General features: G+C 46.1%; 1 protein-coding gene across 1 annotated transcript in view; it reads left to right on the forward strand.

Annotated features, from left to right (window-relative positions):
• The window catches only part of MLLT1 (MLLT1 super elongation complex subunit), a 130,697-nt gene that overhangs the window by 15,102 nt on the left and 94,383 nt on the right, over positions 1 to 21,212 (forward strand). The gene's annotated exons all lie outside the window — the stretch shown is intronic.

Raw genomic sequence — 21,212 nt, forward strand, 5'->3', positions numbered from 1 at the left:
GTTAGTTTCTACTGCACAGTAAAATGAATCAGCTATACATATATATATATATCCCCTCTTTTTGGATTTCCTTCCCAGTTAGGTCACCACAGAGCATAAGTAGAGATCCCTGTACTATACAGTATGTTCTCATTAGTTATCTATTTTTTACATAGTATCAACAGTGTATATGTGTCAATTCCAATCTCCCAATTCCTCCCACCCTCCCCCTTCCACCCTTGGTATCCATTTGTTCTCTATGTCTGTGTCTCTATTTCTGCTTTGCAAATAAGATCATCTATACCATTTTTCTAGATTCCACATATATGCGTTAATATACGGTATTTGTTTTTCTCTGTCTGCCTTCACTCTGTATGGCAGTCTCTAGGTCCATCCACGTCTCTACAAATGACCCAATTTCGTTCCTTTCTATGGCTGAGTAATATTCCATTGTATATATGTGCCACATCTTCTTTATCCATTCCTCTGCTGATGGACATTTAGGTTTCTTCCATGTCCTGGCTATTGTAAATAGTGCTGCTATGAACATTGGGGGGCGTGTGTCTTTTTGAATTATGGTTTTCTCTGGATATATGCCCAGTAGTGGGATTGCTGGGATATATGATAGTTCTATTTTTGGTTTTTTAAGGAAACTCCATACTGTTCTCCATAGAGGCTGTATCAATTTACAGTCCTACCAAGATTGCATGATGGTTCCCTTTTCTCCACACCCTCTCCAGCATTTATTGTTTGTAGATTTTTTGATGATGGCCATTCTGATCAGTGTGAGATACCTCACTGCAGTTCTGATTGACATTTCTCTAATGATTAGTGATGTTGAGCATCCTTTCATGTGTTTGTTAGCCATCTGTATGAAGAAGACCTTTAATTTATTGAATCAGTCCTTTGTTCGTGGGTATCTTCTTGTGGTGATTTGTTTTTAATCTTACCAATCATCAGATTTGTCTTACTTCTTTGGCCATGTTGCGCGGCTTGTGGGATCTTAGTTCCTCGACCAGGGATCGAACCCGGGCTCCGACAGTGAAAGCACTGAATCATAACCACTGGACCGCCAGGGAACTCCTAGATTTGTCTTTTTTTTTTTTATATTTAAAAAAATTGAAGTTTAGTTGATTTACAATGCTGTGTTAGTTTCAGGTGTACAGCACAGTGATTCAGTTATACATATTTTCCATGTATATATGTGTGTCTGTGTGTGTGTGTGTATATATATTCTTTTCCAGATTCTTTTCCCTTATCAGATTTGTCTTTTGAAGAGCGCCCCTGGGCTTGATCTTCTTTATCTCCACCCGATCTGCTCTGTAATCTCGTCTAGTCTCCTGGCTCTAAATACCTGCCTACCAGATGCGCCCTGTGTTTCTCTCTCCTGCCCAGATAACTCTCTCTCCCAGACCTTCCTCCCTGCATCTACCGGGGAGGTCTAATCAGGCCCCGCAAAATGTTTGAGATGGGTTACTAATCTTATTCCTTGCCCCTGTGCATTGTTCCTTCAGCCTTACACTCATACTAAAAAACCCAGAGTCATCCTTGATTTCTCTCCCCAGATCTGTTGGCTAATCCAGTTGGTTCAACGTCCCAAGTTTACCCAGAACCCAGCCCCCTCTCACCAGTCCATGCTGCTTCCCTGATCCAAGCTACCATCATCTCCTACCTGGACAATTGCAGTCACCTCCTCCTCCCATTTTTCTCAGCTTCCATTCCTGTTCCCTTGCAAACTGTTCTCCCCCCAGGGACCAGAGGAATCCTTGTAAAACTTAAATGAGCTCATGTCATTCTAAGAACCCTCCTGTGGCTCAACTTGTAGTCCTAAGAATAGTCTGCAACTCTCTACACAATCATAGATGCCCCCTCCTGCCCCATGACTCCCCTCTTACCTCTGTCCCCCTCGCTCACTCCACCGTGGCCACACTGGCCTCCTTGCTAGTCCTCTAACCAGTCAGGCACACATCAGCCTCAGGGCCTTTGCACTGGCTGTTCCTGCTGGCTGGAATGCCCTTCCCTCAGACATCTCCACGGCACCCCCGTCACCTCCATCGAGTCCGTACTCACTGTCCCCTTCTGACACCTGATTTGTGACCACAAGCCCCACCATCATCTCCCAGCACACTGCACCCCCTTTCCCTGCTTTACTTTTCTTTACAGAACTTGTGAGCCTCATCCTTCCCTACTCAAAGTGTGCTTCACCGACCAGCAGCATCAGTATCACCTGGGCTCTTGTTAATAACACAGACTGGGGCTTCCCTGGTGGTGCAGTGGTTGGGAGTCCGCCTGCCGATGCAGGGGACACGGGTTCGTGCCCCGGTCCGGGAGGATCCCGCATGCCGTGGAGCGGCTGGGCCCGTAAGCCATGGCCGCTGAGCCTGCGCGTCCGGAGCCTGTGCTCCACAGCGGGAGAGGCCACAACAGTGAGAGGCCTGCATACCGCAAAAAAAAACAAAACAAAACACACACAGACTGTTAGGCTCCACCCAGACCTACTGACTCAGAGCTTGCGTTGGAACAAGGTCCCCAGTCCATCCACAGGCACACTGAACTTTGAGAAGCGCTCCCATTGACTGCTTATTTTGTTTACTGTCTGTCTCTCCTGATAAAAACATAAGCTCACCAGAGCAAGTGTGACCGAAAGTGGGGTCCGGCTGCTCAGCACTTGAAAGCCAAGGTTGGTGGAAAGGAAAGTTTTGGAGGCTGGCATCCCGGGGGAGAGGGCAGACTCATGTCCAAAGGCCAACTCCCCACTGACCATCAATGGGCAAGAGCTTTTAAAGGGGAGTTTCAGGGGGGTATAGGCAGGAGAGGGCTACGTGCAGAAACAGCACAGTCATCTTGAAATTGGTCCTGCGGTGGTCTGATCCGTGTCATCTGGATTGTTTTAAGTACAGTTCATCTTCAGTTCCACGGTGGGTTTGTTCCCATTTCCTTGAGGCCAGTTCTCAGAATCGTGGCAGCTTATGTCATGGCTACAGTCTGGTCATCATGTAGTTAACTTGTTTCACCTGGTGGTTTCAGTATCTGCAAAACAGCTCAAAGGACATGGCTCAGGATATTATCTATAGCCCTTGAGAAGGAACTAAAGCTTCCTCCTTTAGGAAGGACTGAACTATTATTTGACTTTAATGGCTAAACTATTATTATTTGGTCCTGTTGGACTGTTTTCCTTTGCTTCTACATTTTTCTCACTTCTCTGATTAGGCTTATTCTTTGGCTAAAGTTTTTCTACAGACAAAAGGCAGGCTGAGGACATGGGCTGGGGGGAAGGTCCTGCTCCATTGCACAAGGGTCTTTCTCCACTTTTTTCGCAGCTATACTTCAGCTTCTAGAACAGTGTTCGGCACGTAGTAGGCACTCAGTAAACATTTATTAAGTCAGTGAAGGAATGGCTAGTGGGTGGACAGTGGGTTATGTGAGGCGATGGCGGAGGCAGATGTACCAGCCAGGGTTGTAGGTTGAAAGCAACAGAAATTGTCTTAAGCAAAAAGTGAATCTTGTTCGGAGAAGAGGCAAATGTGCCCCAGAAAGAAGGCAGCTGACAAGGGGAGCTAACCGCTAAGGAAGTGGACGTGAGGAGTACAGACAGCATCCCCGGGTAATACAACACGCAGGATAGCAAATGATGACGAGAAGCACCATCCTAATCTAATGTCGATTACAAGGGAAAGGGGGAAATCCTTCCAAGGGCCCTTTCAATCCTACCAAAGACCAATATACTGAAACGTTGCAAGTTAATGCTCTGAAGCAGAGGCATCTTTTTTTCTGTCCTAAACTACACAGATACCAAGGCAGTAACACTTGGAGCCGTGTAAATTTAAAGAGGTGGGAAACTAGGAGATATTTAAAGCAGGACCAGAGAAGCATGGCTGACTCTGTGGAAATGGACCTGTATTTGGAGAGTTCTCACAGCAAAACTGGGATAATCATGCCCTTCCCAGAGGTACTGTGAGAATTATAGGTGAAAACCCTTTTAAATTGTTAAGGGCGAGCTGTTGTTATTATCATGACCTAGTTGCTACAAAGGCCTCTGTGGGTGTTCATGTACTTCTCTAGCTTGCACCCCTCACTTTTGAGCCCCCCTTTCTCTTACCTTCTCTGCTTGGGTTGGTTTTTTTTTTATTAAAAGATATCATATGTGCAAAGTGTCTGACCAAAAAAAAAACGGGGGAATCTTGTAGACACCAGAGGTTTCCCAGCATCTGTGTCAGTCTGGAATCTCCACCTTGGAAAAAAAATAGGCAGAAGTTTCCAGAGGCTGAGCGTTAGGGGCAAGTTGGCTAGGAGGTCACAGCCACCATGATGGACACTGCTACAAGGAATGAAGTCCCCCCTCCCAAAAGAAATAATTGGATGTTGGAAAGCCAAAAAAGAAAAAAAAACCCACAAAAAATAAAAAGACATGACAGACATCTTCTACAAAGGGAGATCAGTGACAGGGCAGGTGTAGCCATTCAAAAGAGAAATATGGTGGAGGTACAATCTATAGGGGAAGGGGGATGGATTTGTGAAACGTTTAGGGAGAACAGACAGGGCTTGCAGATTGTGGGATCAATTATTCTCCAAAAGTCATACTTCTCCTTTAGCAGTTACTTATTGCTGTGTAACATATTACCCCATAATTTAGTGACTTAAAATAATAACAATACATTAAACATTATCATTAAAAATAAACATTACCTCATAATTTCTGTCAGTCAGGAACCTACAGGCAGCTTAGCTAGGTGTTCTGACTTGGGATCTTTCCTAAAGTTGGGGTCGAACTATCAGCCAGGGCTGTAGTCATATCTAAAGGCTCAACTTGGGAATTCCCTGGCAGTCCAGTGGTTAAGACTTGGCACTATCACCGCGGTGGTCCAGGTTCAATCCCTGGTCAGGGAACTAAGATCCCACATGCCTTGAGGCACGACCAAAACTAACTAAATAAATAAAGTGTCAACTAGTTGAAGGATTTACTTCCAAGATGGCTCACTCACATGGCTAGCAACTTGGATGCCAGACAAGTTGGATGGCTAGCTACTGTCAGGAGACTTCAGTTCTTCCCCATGTAGACCTCTTGGTTAATTGAGTGTCCTCACAACATGGTGGCCAGCTTCCCCCTAGAGCAATCGATCCAAAAGAGCACAGTGGAAGCTGTAATATCTTAACAACCTAGCTTTGGGAGTCAGACATTGTTACTTCCACAGTATTCTAGTGGTTACACAGGCTAGCCACAATTCAGTGTGAGGCCGGGGACTATGCCAGGGGTGAATACCAAGAGGTGGGCATCATTGGAGATCATCTCAAAGGGTGGTTGCCACACCTTTCCATCCTGGAACTGCATTTCTCAGCATTCCTTGCCTCTGAAGAGTCATGTGATGAGTTCACCCGTGGACCCTGCAAGGAGATGATGTATGACCCTTCCAAGCCAAGGAGCTTTAGAAGCAGGTATGACTTCTCCCCTCTCTTCCCCTTCCACCAGCTCTTTCAGCTGAATGCAGTGGCCTGATAAAGATGGCAGAACTGCAGAAGGAGCCTGGGGAGGGAGCCACCTGCCAATCAGGGACATACATTTTGTATTTTAGATGACCGAGCAACAAACTTCCATCATATTGGAGTCATTAAACATTTTGGGATTTGTTCGTTGTAGCAGCTACTATTACGTAATTAATTCAGGAGTGGATTGAATATGGTGGAGGAGGGGAGGGAAGCTTCAGATCTTTCTGGCTGGGGCCATTGGATGCATGGAGGTGCATTTTACTGAGATGGGGATGTAGGTTTGGGGGAAGATGATGAGTTAGTTTAGGGCAGGGTCTGTCAACCTTGGCACTACTGACATTTGGGGTTGAATAGTTCTTTGCTGTCGGGGCTGGTCATCCCATGCGCCTGGCCTCCTTCCACTAGGTGTCGGTAGCATCCCCCCAATCATGTCGACATAAAGGTCTCTAGGCATTGCCCAGTATCCCCGGTTGAGAACCACTGGGTTAGGATCTGGTGAGTTAGGGCAGCCTGTGGATATCCAAGTGGAGATTTCCAGGAAGCTGATGGTTCTGTAATTCTGGCACTCAGGGAGCATGGGAGAAGGTGAGATCTCCTCTCCTCCACCCTGCCCCAGGACCAGGTTGGAGTGAGAAGAGGGAACCAGGACTGGGGGTGGGGGCAGTCACAGGTCCAAGGAAGAGAATGGATCAAGCAGAAGAACGAATCTGGCAAGTGCACAAGCTGTTGAGATCAGCCATCAGCTCCTTTTTTTTTTTTTTTTTTTGCAGTACGTGGGCCTCTCACTGTTGTGGCCTCTCCCGTTGTGGAGCACAGGCTCCGGATGCGCAGGCTCAGCGGCCATGGCTCACGGGCCCAGCTGCTCCGCGGCATGTGGGATCTTCCCGGACCGGGGCACGAACCCGTGTCCCCTGCATCGGCAGGCGGACTCTCAACCACTGCGCCACCAGGGAAGCCCCAGCTCCATTTTTTGTGTTGTTTTGTTTTTTTGGCTGGCTTTCGGGATCTTAGTTCCCCGACCAGGGATCGAACCTGGGCCCTCGGCAGTGAGAGCGAAGAGTCCTAACCACTGGACCGCCAGGGAATTGCCAGCCATCAGTTTTAGAAGCATCAGCTGCTTTGGGAAGCCATTGTGAGGGGGAGGGGCATTTAAATGGGGTGTCGGCAATGAAAATGATGTTGTGCATTCATTTTTATTGACATGGAAAGAGTCCCATGGTGTATTTTTTTAAATTATTGGAGTGAAACATACACTCAGTAAAGTGCAAACATCTTAACTGTACAGCCCAGTGAATTTTTTTTTAGATGGGTGTATACCCGAGTAACCATCACCCCGTCCAAGATCTAGAAAGTTCCTCCATGTCCCTTCTCAGTCAATACATCCTGGACATCCCAAGATAGCACCATTTGATTCCCTTGATGTAATTTGTAAGGGGGAAAACAAGCAGGTAATAAGACAATGCTGACATCACAATCTCATTGTTGCAAATGTATGTGGGTGGGACCACACACCCCTAGACTAGATGCTAAGAGTCTGTGAGTGCAGGGGTTCAGGTAATTTTTATTTTCTTCTTTTTATTCATTTGTGGGTCATATCATGAGCATGTTGTGCTTTTTTAAAAATCGAGGTGAAGGACTTCCCTGGTGGCGCAGTGGTTAAGAATCCTCCTGCCAATGGAGGGGACTCGGGTTCGAGTCCTGGTCTGGGAAGATCCCACATGCCGGGGAGCAACTAAGCCCTTGCACCACAACTACTGAGCCTGCACTCTAGAGCCCGCAAGCCACAACTACTGAGCCCGCGTGCCTAGAGCCTGTGCTCCGCAACAAGAGAAGCCACCGCAATGAGAAGTCCACGCACCACAACGAAGAGTAACCCCAGCTCGCCGCAACTAGAGAAAGCCTGCGCGCAGCAATGAAGACCCAACGCAGCCAAAAATAAAATTAATTAATTAATTAATAACAAATAGTTAAGGGGTGGTGGAGTAAGGGGAGAGAGTCCTGGGTTCAATCGCTACCCCACTACTTATTTCCTGGGGCCTTGGGTGAGGATCTGAACGTTTCATAACTGCATTCTCCTCACCCGACAAATGGGGAGAATCCTCTTCTGGTCAAGTGATTAGGTACATCATAAAAGTCTCTCTCTGTTCCTTTACCCCCTATACACACACACACACACACACACGCATGCACGCACACACACACACACAGGCTCAAAAATGCAGTCCATCTGGTAGACCAAGCCTTTAAAATTCGGTATTCATGACAGGAACACAATAAAAAATGGTGGGAAACCATGAGGGTTTCTAAACTTAAGTCATTCAAATGTGTACCAGCTATACAATCATGAATAATTTTATTCTAAATCCCCTCATTTAAAACATTTAAATACATTTATTTTAAAATAGAAAATTTAAATGACTGCCGTACATGGAAAAATGGAATGACATACCAGAAATTGAACAAGAAAGTACAGTGAAAGCAAAACACTGTTTTTAAGTGGGGGGAGAGGAGCCCCACTTCTCCATATGCTCCTGGTAAGCTGGCCTAGATATTCACAGCTGACTGCCTCAAAAATGCCAGTAGAACCATCAGCTAAGCCCATCGGACCCCTGACCCATTTCTGCCAGTTTCTCAATGAGGCCACGACTCCATCACCCAAAGACCAGAACTCTGTACATCCCTATTTTTTACGTTCTCCCTTCCCTGTCCAAGTTGGTTTGAAGTCAACTCTATTGAAGTATAATATCCATTTAATAAAATGTATCCATTTTAAGTGTACAGTTTGATGGGTTTTGACAAATCCATGGCGTCACCATTACCCCAATCAATACAGAGAATATTTCCATCACCCCCAAAAGAATCCCCTGGGTCCCTTTGCAGTCAACCCCCATCCCATCCTCATCCCCAAACAACCATTGATGCAATTTTCTGTCCCTCTAGATTAGATTTCTCTTTACTAGAATTTCATATAAATGGAACCATATAGTATGTAGTCTTTTGTGACTGGCTTCTTTCATTCAGCATGATGTTTTTGAGATTAACTCACGCCTTTGTGTATATTCATTGATTCATTCATTCCCCTTCGTGGCTGAATAATATTCCATTATATGGATGTACCAGAGCTGATCTGTTCTGGACACCTGGGTTGTTTACAGTTTGGGGCTATTACAAATAAAGCTGTTCTGAACATTAGTGTATAAGACTGTGTGGGGGGAAAAAAGAAAAGAGGGAATTCCCTGGCAGTCCAGTGGTTAGGACTCTGCACTCTCACTGCCAAGGGCCCAGGTTCAATCCCTGGTCGGGGAACTAAGATCCCACAAGCCATGGCGTGGCCAAAAAAGAAAAAGAAAAGAGAACTAAACTTTACCAAAAAAAAAAAAAAAAAAAGATTTTGTATGAGCATACATTTTTGCTTCTCTTGGGTAAATACCAAATGTGGAATAGCTAGATCATATGGAAAGTGTATTTAACTTGGGAAGAAACTGCCACATCATTTTCCAAAGCAGCTGCACCCTTTTCCATGCCTAGCAGCAACGTCTGAGAGTTCCAGTTGCTCCACGTCCTCAATATCGTTTTGTATGGACGAGTTACTGTTTTAAAATCTTAGTTCTTCCAGCAGATGGCGTAGTGATATCTCATGGTGGTTTTCCTGTTCATTTCCCCAATGACTAATGCTTTTGAGCATCTTTTCATGTGCCTTGTGACCATCTCTGTGTCTTCTTTTGCAAAGTATCTGTTCCAAACCCTTTGCCATTTTGTTTGTCTTTTTTTTTTTTTTTTCGGCCGCGTCAGGTGGCTTGTGGGATCTTAGTTCCCTGACCAGGGATCAAACCTGTGCCCCCTGCAGTGGAAGCGTGGAGTCCTAACCACTGGACCCCCAGGGAATTCCCTTGTCTTCTTCTTATTGAGTTGTAAGGGTTCTTTATGTGTTCTGGCAATAAGCCCTCTGTCAGATATATGTATTCCAAATACCTTCTTCCAGTTAATGGCGTGCCTTTTCATTTCTTAAATGGTCCTCGTCAAATCTTGAGATGCTTCCGTTGTGCCAGAAGTCATGGTCCTTCATAAGCAAAATTCCCTGTATTCTCAACATCTTCAGAGATCACTGTCTTTACCTTCTCGCCCTAACAGATGCCTGGCTCTTTCCCAAGGACTGGAAGCTCTTAAGTTGTGGCTGTGTTTTCTCCAACTCTTTGCACTTTTGTGCCTCTTGTGATGAAGTGGGTGTCTTTGCCCCATCATTGCTCCTAACTCTCCCCTCAAACTCTGCAGCTTCGAATCTCAGGCCGTCAAACAATTCTCTCTACTACCTGTCCTTGCTGCTTTGTCCGTCAACCCTCAGGTCACCCCCTCCTTTACTATTTTCCCTCCTGGTTCTTTTCTTGAAAACTCCCCTGGGCATAATTCTTAGTGATTTCAGGATCCACGTGGGCCAGGGTTTCCCAACATTGGCACTGTTGACCTTTGGAGATTAACAGTGTTGACATCCACGTCATTCTTGCTTGTGGGGTCTGCCCTGTGCATTGTGGGATGTTCAACAACGCCCCTGACCCCTACCCACCCAACGCCAGTAGAGAACCCACCACCCCTAAGTATGACAACCAGAAATGTCTCTAGATGTGACCAAGTGTCCCCCGGAGGGCAGACTCGCCCTTCATGGAGAACCATGGAACTTGATGAGCCTTCCAGGTGTGTGACTTTCAAATCCTTTAACTCTTCTCTCCCAATGACCTCGTCCTCCCCTCTACCTCAGCCTCCAGCTCTCATGGTCTTATTTTAGACCTTGACGTGTACAGGAATTGCATCCCTTTCCGTATTCTCAAACACTCCACTCATTGACCCACACTTCTTTTCTTTCCATCTCACTCCTTTTGGTGTTCCTGTTCAAACAATCCTTTAGCTCTGCTAGAAGCTGTCATCCATGGATCATTGCCCCCTTCCCCTGTGCCCTCACCCAGTTTAGAGCCATGGTCTGTTATTACAATCCCTCCTTGACATATACCCTCAACTCCCTCCTCTATCTCTTCCTTCATCCCATTGACCTGGCTGGACTTAATTAAAACGAACACTCCATCCCCTCCTCACCTGTACCTGGGCAGTCTCGCACACAGCCGTGCCGACTGGTCTCCCTTGAGACTCTAGACCTCTAGCCCGCTGCTCAGCACTCCTACCACATCCCCCAGTCCCTTCACTTGCCAACTCTGTCATAGGTTGATGTCCTACCTTCCGTCTCCCCTCAAGCCTCCCCCTTCCTCCTGACTCTCAGCTCTGGACCTCACCTCCTACCTTCTGCAAAAACCAAGCCACAGAAGAGAACTTCCACAGCATCTCAGAACACCTACCCATGTCCCTTCATCTGGGCTGTCAGCGTTGCCTTCTTCTTTGTTGTTGTGACGGAGCTGTCTGTGCTTCCAGCCAAGGTCAACTTTCCACCTACACCCTGGATTCCACTCCACTCGAGGCCATCGCTCTAACAAGTCTCTGCTTTCTCTCATAACAGCAGACATCCCCTCTCTTCTCCATTATTGCCATTAGCTTATAGACATGTGATAATTTCTGTGAGATATATATCTATATATAGATATATAGATATATATTTCACATCTTCTCTATCCACTCCTCTATCCACTTCTCTATCCACTTCTCTGTGGACACTTAGGTTGCGTCCACATCTTGGCTGTTGTAAATAGTGCTGCCGTGAACACTGGGGTGCATGGATCTTTTTGAATTAGAGTTTTGTCTGGATATATGCCCAGGAGTGGGATCGCTGGATCATATGGTAGCTCTATTTTTAGTTTTCTGAGGAACCTCCATACTGTTCTCCATAGTGGCTGAACCAACTTACATTCTGGGGGGAGGGGCACAGTTTAACCCATAACCCAGCCTTTGAGAGGGGGCTGGGAAGGGACAGGCAGAGTCTCCCCCTGCGGACCACAGTGATCTCAGCTTTGATGTTGAAGAGAAACGTTGGCCTTTGGGGCTAGATTTACAAGTCTGAATCTTTTGAACCTTAAAATCTGGGAGAAATCCCAGCTGGCAATATGTCTCCTCAGTTTTGTCACCATTCCCCTGCAGATGAATAACAGAAGGTGTGCAAAAAAGGTTAATCTCAGAATAACCATTGGGGGTTAATGGATTTCGGAAGAGAAGGCACTGAAAGATACATGTCACAGAACTTTCTCACTCCAGGTAGGAACAGGACAGAGGTTTGCTTAAGGAGATACTTGCAAGTCAGTTGTCAGATTGAGCAAAGAAAAATGCAGAATGCCCATTTCGATGTGAATTTCAGATACACAAGAAATCATGTTTTAGTGTAAGTCCATCCCACGCAATATAGAGGACACACTCATACTAAATATTATTCACTCTTTATCTGAAATTCAAATTTAATTGGGCATCCTGCATTTTTTCTGGCAACCCGTTTCCAAATGACTAATGGAGTTAATCCACGTTAGAAGGCTATTGTGATGGAGTTTTTGAAACTCTGAGGCCACTTCAGGGTGTGGGTGAAGCAGAAACAGTTCACAACACACACTGACCCCAGTGAAAACCCAGTGTGACTCTTACAAGGTGCAACCCCCCCTTCCCCCCTCTGAGGTGACCACTTCTCTGGATTTGGTGTTCACCATTCCTTTGCTTTTTTTTTAAAAAAAGCATTTTATCGCATATGCATGTCCCCCTAAACCTAAGGCAATATTAAAAATATTGGCCAGGTCTTAACCCTTTAGCTGCTGGGTCGTGAAGAAGTCCGTAGGGTCACAGGGGCAAAGCCAGGGTGCTCAGGAACGTGCTGGAGTGAGGGAGGCTGGGAGCAGCAGCTCCCTACCAACCAGTTTTGCCATATTTTATCAACTGGTACATTCATACAGAGGTGTGCCTGCTGGGTAGCAGCCCTGCCCTAAATACTATTTGTTGAGTGTAGCCTTATTTTCTTTTAATCATTCTATAAACAGATATACCGTTTTATGACATGGTTTAATTTCTTTCTTTTGTTTTTGTTTTGGCCCAGCATGATCTTGTTGGGAGTCATTCTCATTAATGCATGTCTCTGCTGTTCATTATTTTGTGTCATCCATTGAATGACTACCCCACCATTTATTCATCTAGTCTACAGTTCAGGAATATTCCAGGGTTTTGCTATGGCTAGCAGGGCTGCTCTGAATAATCTTGTACATGAAATCTGGATCCACGTGTCAGAGTTTCTCAGGGGGACGTAAATCTGGGAAGGGAGTTCCCAATCGCAGGATCCGTTCATTTTCAGCTTTACTGGACCTGTCACAAAGAGTCAAGCTCCCTTTCCACGGGCCAAGGTTGTTCCTGGGGAGCAGCTGCCTTGCCAGAGACTACATTTCCCAGCCTCCCTTGCAGCTAGTTGAGGTCCTATGACTTGTTTTGACCAATAGAAAGTACGCCAAAGGGAGGTGTGTCTTTAAGGACTGAGATGGTTAAGGAGGCATTGCGTCTTCCTCATGCTGTCCTTTCCTGCTAGGGCTGCTCTGAAAGCTTCATGCCGGGCGGGTGGAAACCACATGTTGGGAATGGAGGCATCACAGACGGAAGGAGCCTGGACCACTTGACAGACTGCCTTCCAGGGTAGAAGCACACATTCAGTGGACTTAGCTTATGTAAGAAATAAACTTTCACTCTTAAGATACCGAGATCTGCTGTATTTTCTTATTCCAGCAATTGACTGACCCTGCCCAGTAATATATTAGATCCTGTGAAATTGTTTTCCGAAATGGTTGCCCACCGCACATTTCTCTCAGTGAGGGATGAGCGGTTTCCTTGCTTCTCATTCTCACCAATGCTTTTAATTTGCCAACTTTAGTTTTAATTTTTTTTTCTTTTCTGGCCGCGCCACACAGTTTGCGGGATCTTAGTTCCCCGACCAGGGATTGAACCCAGGCCGTGGGCAGTGAGAACATGGAGTCCTAACCACTGAACCACCAGGGAATTCCCTTAATTTGCCAACTTAAAAAAAAACAACTTTCTATCTTGAAACATTTCTGTTGCAACAGAAAAGTTGCAAGAAGAGTTCAATGAACTGCAGAGTAACTTTCACCCAAATTTACCAATCACTTAACATTTTGCTATTTTCCCCTCCCCCCCCCTCTATTTTTGAAGAACTATTTCAAAGCAGCTTGTGAGCATCACGTCCCTTCACCCCTAAATATTTAAGCATGTATCTCTTAAGAACTAGGCCACTCTCTTACATACCGATTCATTTATCAAATTCAGAAAATTTCTACAGATATAATAGTATTATCTAATCAACAGTACGTATTCAAAGTTCACCAATTGCCCAGCCATGTCCTTCATGGCCTTGGGCATTTTCAGACTTTAAATTTTTCCCCTCTGCGCCTGTAACCATGGTTTATTTAAACATCATCTTTAAATGAACTCACTTTTCAAAAAGGTAGTTACATACATTTATTTCAGGAGGCAATTTTACATTGCTCCCCTAAATGGAAAGCTAGAAAAGTAAGCAAGTAGAAAGCAACTCTAAAAGCTTATACTAGTGTATATGCGCACACACACACACACACACACACACACACACACACACACACACATCTCAAGAAAGGGAAGTTAAAGGCCAAAATGCTAATAATACTGAGGATATATCTGGGTAGTTAGGGTCCTCATATTTTCTTGTATTTTTAAATTTTTGATAGTAAGCTGCTTTTCTTTTTTAAAAAAATGTGCTGTTAAAATATATCTTAGAAATTTAAATTGCACTGATTTCAATTTTCATGATTGTGAGCTCTTGGTCAAGCTTTGTATGTGCCATATATATATTTTAAAAACCTAATTATTAAATGAAGAACCCCAAAACAAAACAAAACAAAAATAAATGCTTGGGACTTCCCTGGTGGTGCAGTGATTAAGAATCCACCTGCCAATGCAGGGGACACAGGTTCGAGCCCTGGTCCGGGAAGATCCCAGGTGCCGTGGAGAAACTAAGCCAGTGCGCCACACATACTGAGCCTGCGCACTAGAGCCCGCGAGCCACAACTACTGAGCCCGTGTGCCACAACTACTGAAGCCCGAGCGCCTAGAGCCCGTGCTGTGCAACAAGGGAAGCCACCACAATGAGAAGCCCACGCACTGCAACGAAGAGTAGCCCCCACTCGCTGCAACTAGAGAAAGTCCGCGTGCAGCGAAGACCCAACGCAGCCAAAAATAAATAAATTTATTTTAAAAAATAATAAAATGTGTTAGTTTCAGATGTACAGCACAGTGATTCAGATATATGTATATATATGTATATTCTTTTCCCTTATAGGTTATTACAAAATATTGAGTATAGTTCCCTGTGCTATACAGTAGGTCTTGTTGTTTAAGTATTTTATATATAGTAGTGTGTATCTGTTAATCCTAAACTCCTAGTTTATCCCTCTCCCCTTTCCCCTTTGGTAACCATAAGTATGTTTTCTAGATTCCACATATAAGCAATATCATATAGTATTTGTCTTTGTCTGGCTTACTTCACTTGTGATAATCTCTAGGTCCATCCCTGTTGCTGTAAATGGCATTATTTCATACTTTAAAAAAATTATTTTATTTATTTATTTATTTATTTTGGTTGTGTCTGGTCTTAGTTGCAAGCACATGGGATCTTCATTGAGGCACATGGGATCTTTTCGTTGTGGCACACGGGCTCTTTGTTGTGGCATTCGGGCTTCTCTCTAGTTGTGGCATGCAGGTTTTCTCTTCTCTAGTTGTGGTGTATGGGCTCCAGAGTGCACGGGCTCTATAGTTTGCGGCACTAGGGCTCTCTAGTTGAGACGTGCAAGCTCAGTAGTTGTGGCATGTGGGCTTAGTTGCCACGTGGCATGTGGGATCTTAGTTCCCCGACCAGGGATTGAATCCATGTCCCCTGCATTGGAAGGTAGATTCTTTACCACTGGACCACCAGGGAAGTCCCTCATTCTTTTTTATGGCTGAGTAATATTCCATTGTATATCTATATACCACATCTTCTTTATCCATTCCTCTGTTGGTGGACATTTAGGTTGATTCCATATCCTGGCTATTATAAATAGTGCTGCAATGAACATTGGGGTGCATGCATCTTTTCGAATTGGAGTTCCCTCCAGATATATGCCCAGGAGTGGATTGCAGGATCAAATGGTGGTTCTATTTTAAGTTTTTCAGGAACCTCCATACTGTTCTCCACAGTGGCTGTCAATCACGCTATTTTAAAAAATCAATATGGAGAAGCCAAAAGGTGATATTAAATTTCTAGCCCAGAAGGGGAGACCAAGAATTGTTAGAGAGGCTCTGAAGACACACTAGCATTCAACCGAGCTTTTCTCATTGGCTGAATCAGCCAGAAAGAGACATCAAAAGATACTGTCTTGGGACTTCCCTGGTGGTCCAGTGGTTAAGACTCCATGCTTCCATTTCAGGGGGCATGGGTTTGATCCCTTGTCAGGGAACTAAGATCCCGCATGCCACATGGTGAGGCCAAAAAAAAAAAATACTAACTGTCTCATAATGGGATCCAATGTTCTTTAAGGCCATAAAGGGGTGCATGTCCCACACTTTGGGGAACACTGTCTTCTCCTTGTGTGTGACTCTGGGGCAGGTCACTTGAACCTTTGAGACCCTCCGTTCTCTCATCTGTGAAGTGGGAAGGCACATCACCCATCTGAGGGGCAGGGACCTTGGTGATTAAGAACAGTTACTTTGTTTTGTTTTGTTTTTTCTCCACGACATGCAGCTTGCTGGATCTTAGTTCCCTGACCAGGGATCAAACCTGGATCCTGGCAGTGGAAACACCAAGTCCTAATCACTGGACCACCAGGGAATTCCCTAAGAACAGTTACTTTTTATTGTTTTTCCTTTTTTTTTTTTTTAAATTGGTTGCCCTGGGTCTTCCTTGTGGCTCGTGGGCTCCTTAGTTGTGGCATGCGAACTCTTAGTTGTGGCATGCATGTGGGATCTAGTTCCCTGGCCAGGGATCGAACCTGGGCCCCCTGCATTGGGAGCTCGGAGTCTTAACCACTGTGCCACCAGGGAAGTCCCAGAACAGTTACTTTGGAGACCCAGGTTTGGTTCCACCCCTGGAGCTCCTGGGGTATCTGAGACAATGAAATGAGATAACGCTTAGCACAGTGCTTAGAACTGCGAATAAACATTAGCCCAGCACTGTCCGGTAGAAATCTTATGTGACCCACATGTGCAACTTAAAATTTTCTAGTAGCCACATCTTGGAAAGTAAAGAGGAACAGCTAACATGAATTCTAATGACAACATGATGCTCGGTGAAATAATCCAGACACCAAAAAAAAAGACAAGTACTAAATGATTCCACTTATAGGAGGTCCTAGAGGAGTCCAGTTCATGCAGACAGGAAGTAGATGGTGGGGGCCAGGGGCTGGGGGAGGGGGACAGAGTTTCATTTTTACAAGATAGAGAGTCCTGGAGATGGAGGGTGGGGATGGTTGTCCAACAGTGTGAATGTCCTTAATGCCACTGAGCTGTGCACTTAAAAATGGTTAAGATGGCAAGCGTTACGTTCTGTGTATTTTCCCATAGTTAAAAGTAGGAATAAAACGTAAAAGAATTATAGTAAAGAAGGCTTCAAGATATGGAAGGCTGTTAATGGCATTTTAAGTGAAAAAATTGGGAACGACATACAACGGCACCCAAATCTTTGTAAAAATAATAATAATAATAATACGAATGATTGTTTAAGCCGAAAACCCTAGCCCAGTATTAACAGCAGTTATCTCTGGACTGTGAGATTATCAGCGAGTTTCATTTTCTCTTGGCAGTTCTTTGTCAACCTCCTCACCACCCCCACTGGCATCTACCTCCCACCCTTTCAAGCCCCATGGGAACTGATCTGGGGTGAGATGCCCGTGTCCATCATGGACAGAGTCCCATCCACTGCTTCAATTCCGATGAGGTGAGGTCCCCATTCCCATCCCCCACCGTGCTGTCAAGTCCATCCTCATCCCCGAACCCATCCCAATGTTGTTCTCCACCTCACGCCCAACGCTGTCCATGTCCCCGTCCCCATTTCCATCCCCAACGCCTTCCATTTCCAATGCTGTCTTAGCCTCATCTCCAATCCCAACTCAGCCTCCACCCTCCGCCCCAACCTGATCCCCAGGCCAGTTCCCAACCCTGTATCCATTCTTATCCCCAATTCCATCCTCGTGTCTATCTCAACCTCAATTTAGTTCAGCCCCGGCCCCTAGCCCGCTCACCCTCTTCCGTGAGTAGATGATTGGTTCCCTCCAAATGTCCACATCCTTGTTACCAAAACTTGGGAATATGTCACCTTCCATGGCAAAGGTGTCATTGAATTGAGGATCTTGAGAGGAGGAGATTGTCTCGCGTTGTCCTCGTGGACCCAGTGTCATCCCAAGGGTCTTTTTTTAATTTTAATATGTATTTATTTATTTATCTGGTGCACCAGGTCTTAATTGCGGCATGCAGGATCTAGTTCCCTAACCAGGGATCGAAGCCAGCCCCCCTGCATTGGGAGCACGGAGTCTTAGCCACTGGACCACCGGGGACGTCCCCATCACAAGGGTCTTTATAAGAAGCTCGAGGTCAGAGAAAAGGGGTAAGATTATGGCATCAAAAGAAGGGATGACGCATTTTGGTTTTCTTTTCTTTTTCCTTTTTTTTTTTTTTGTCTGTGATGGGTCTTTGTTGCTGCACATGGGCTTCTCATTGTGGTGGCTTCTCTTGTTGTGGAGCACGGGCTCTAGGCGCACAGGCTTCAGTAGTTGTGGCACGCGGGCTCAGTAGTTGTGGCTCGCGGGCTCTAGAGCGCAGGCTCAGTAGTTGTGGTGCACAAGCTTAGTTACTCCGGGGATGTGGCATCTTCCCGGACCAGGGCTCGAACCCGTGTCCCCTGCATTGGCAGGTGGGTTCTTAACCACTGCGCCACCAGGGAAGTCCCAGATGATGCACTTTGAAGATGGAGGAAGGGGCCCTGAGCCAAGGAATGCAGGCAGCCCCTAGAAGCCAGAGAAAGCCAGGATGTGGATTCTTCCCTGGAGCCTCCAGAAGGAGCCAGCCCTGCCCACACCTGGGTGTTTGCCCCATAGGACGCCTTCCGAACTCCTGATCTCCAGAACCGTACGATAGTAGATGCGTGTAGTCTCAAGCCACTGTTTGTGCTAATTTGTTGCAGCGGCCATGGAGACGCATCACCCCTCCACCCAAGCTCTGGCCCTTCGTACCTGCTCGCTGGTAGGGGGGAGCAGCACCCCCTCAGCACCCACACACCTGTCTCACCGTCCTGTTGCCCCTGTGCGCGTGTGCAGTACAGGGTGATTTCCCAAACTCCAGGCTGCAGTGGGCGTGGGCACCTGTTACCACCTTGCTTCCGGCTGCTAAACCCTTAAGCAAGATCCAGGAGAGCCAGATCCTGATGGCTGTGTCCTCGCCCAGATTTGACTAGGGACACAGGAGGCTGTCTGCTTCCAGCTGGGCTGGGAGAGGCTGGGGTGGCAGCGGTGGCGGTGTGAGTGTGTGTTTTAATATTTATTTTTTTATTTGGCCGTTCCGGGTCTTAGTTGCAGCACATGGGATCTTTAGCTGCCTTGCGTCATGTGAGATCTAGTTCCCTGACCAGGGATTGAACCCGTGCCCCCTGCATTGGGAGCCCGGAGTCTTAGCCACTGTGCCACCGGGGAAGTTCCAGTGGTGTGTGTTTGCCCTCCTGGTCCACCTGGGGAAGGAGTTTGGGGCCAGGGCTATGGCTACAGGTGGGTTTTTTGCTGATCTAGGGGAGTAGAGAGCCAGGTCGAGCTTTTAATTCAGGCTCTGGAAACTTCTGTCACCTCTAAACGTGACGTCTTTCTCATCCCTCCAGAGGATCTTGAAGGCGGCTCTCTGCGTATCTGGAAGAGTGTGAACGTGGAAGCATTTTACACCGTGTAGATCAGGGATCCCCAACCCCCAGACCGTGCTCCCCATCGCTCACATTAAAGACTGAACCATTCCCCTGGCCCCTTCCATGGAAAAATTGTCTTCCACGAAACTGGTTCCTGGTGCCAAAAAGGTTGGGGACCGCTGTTGTAGATGATGATCATGATGACGATGGTTTAATAGCCTCTTTTCATTCAGTGCCAACTCTGGGCCGAGGCCTCAGCCTACACAACCTCAATAGTTCCCAAGTTTCGAATTTACAGAGGACCCTCGGGGTTTTCCTATATCCACCCCCCACTGAAACTCTTATTTACGTAAGATATTTTGTCAAATGACACCCCCTTTAAAAAGCTAAATTAATTACTTTAAAAAAATGTGGTGAAATAGACATAACATGAAATGTACCACGTTAACCATTTTTAATTCTTAAAGCCCGCTAGCAGCAATGAAGACCCAACACAGCCAAAAATAAATAAATAAATTTATTTTAAAAAGTGAAATAAATAAATACCATGTAAATAATATCAAGACAGTCTAGCTGGATACTGTTGCCTGCTGAAGGGCTTTTTAACAAGCAAAGGGATTAAATGTTGAGGCATAAACATGTATTAGCACCAACTGAGCCCCTCTCCTGGAACTATTGAGAACTGAAAAGGGAGTAAGTAGATTTCTCGCCACACAGTTCAGTGATTCTCAGTGCAGGGCCACCATCACCAAAAATTTTCTTCCTAGGGAAATGCTGTATCAGCTCATTAAATCTTCACAGTAGCCCTAAGAGGGAGGTACTATTATTATTCCCATCTTACAGGCGAGAAAGCTGAGGCTCAGAGAGGTGCATTCACTTGCCCAAGGCCACACAGCTTAGGAACAGGAGGAACTCAGAATTCAAACTCAGGCCTGTCTGACTGTCAAACCAGAGCTTTCCACAGACCTGGGAAGCCAGGACTGGGGACCCCAGGCCCAGAACTCCACAGATTCCTCCCCTCAGGGATGCTTTGGTGGAAGCTGGGACACTCCAGGTGTATGAGGTCTTGTCCACCCAAGAGAAATGGCTTCAATCCAGCCTAGCCTTCCATAGCACAGACAGGAAGACTGAAGCCCCCAAAGGCGTTTCTATCACCAAGGATTCCAAGGGAGCTGAGTGGAGTCTGTTGGGGCAGGTGTCCAGCTGTTGGCCCTAATCTGGGAAGCAGCAGCGTGGAGCTTTGGCGATGTGGAGGTAGTAAAACCTAATGGTTAGAAGCTTGGAGTCTGGGGAATTCCCTGGCAGTCCAGTGGTTAAGACTTGGCGTTTTCACTACGGTGGCCCGGGTTCAATCCCTGGTCAGGGAACTAAGATCCTGCAAGCCTCACAGTGCGGTCAAAAAAAAGAAAAAGAAAAGAAAAAATAAATTAAAAAGAAGCTCGGAGTCTGGAGCCTGCCTGTTTTCACATCTTGGTGTCATCACCTTGCATGCTCTGTGCAAATGACGTTGCTCTCTGCCTCAGTTTGCCCATCTGCAAAGTGGGGATGGCAAAGTACTCATCCCAGTGGGATCATCATCATCATTACTTTATTTTTTTTTAATATTTATTTATTTATTTGACTGCTCCAGGTCTTAGTTGCAGCATGTGGGATCTAGTTCCCTGACCAGGGATGGAACCCGGGCCCCCTGCATTGGGAGAGTGGAGTCTTAACCACTGGACCACCAGGGAGGTCCCCATCACCATTATTTTAAATTACTGTTCCAAAAAACAGTCCCCCTAACTCCCACTCCTAGGGGGGCAGGGAAGGGAGGCCCCCTCCCCACTCACCCCTGCCCTGCCTGGACAGTGCCAACCCCTCTGCTTATGCCCAGGGCAGCGGCTGG

Source organism: Pseudorca crassidens, chromosome 3 (assembly GCF_039906515.1).
Source record: "Pseudorca crassidens isolate mPseCra1 chromosome 3, mPseCra1.hap1, whole genome shotgun sequence".
Taxonomy (NCBI): domain Eukaryota; kingdom Metazoa; phylum Chordata; class Mammalia; order Artiodactyla; family Delphinidae; genus Pseudorca; species Pseudorca crassidens.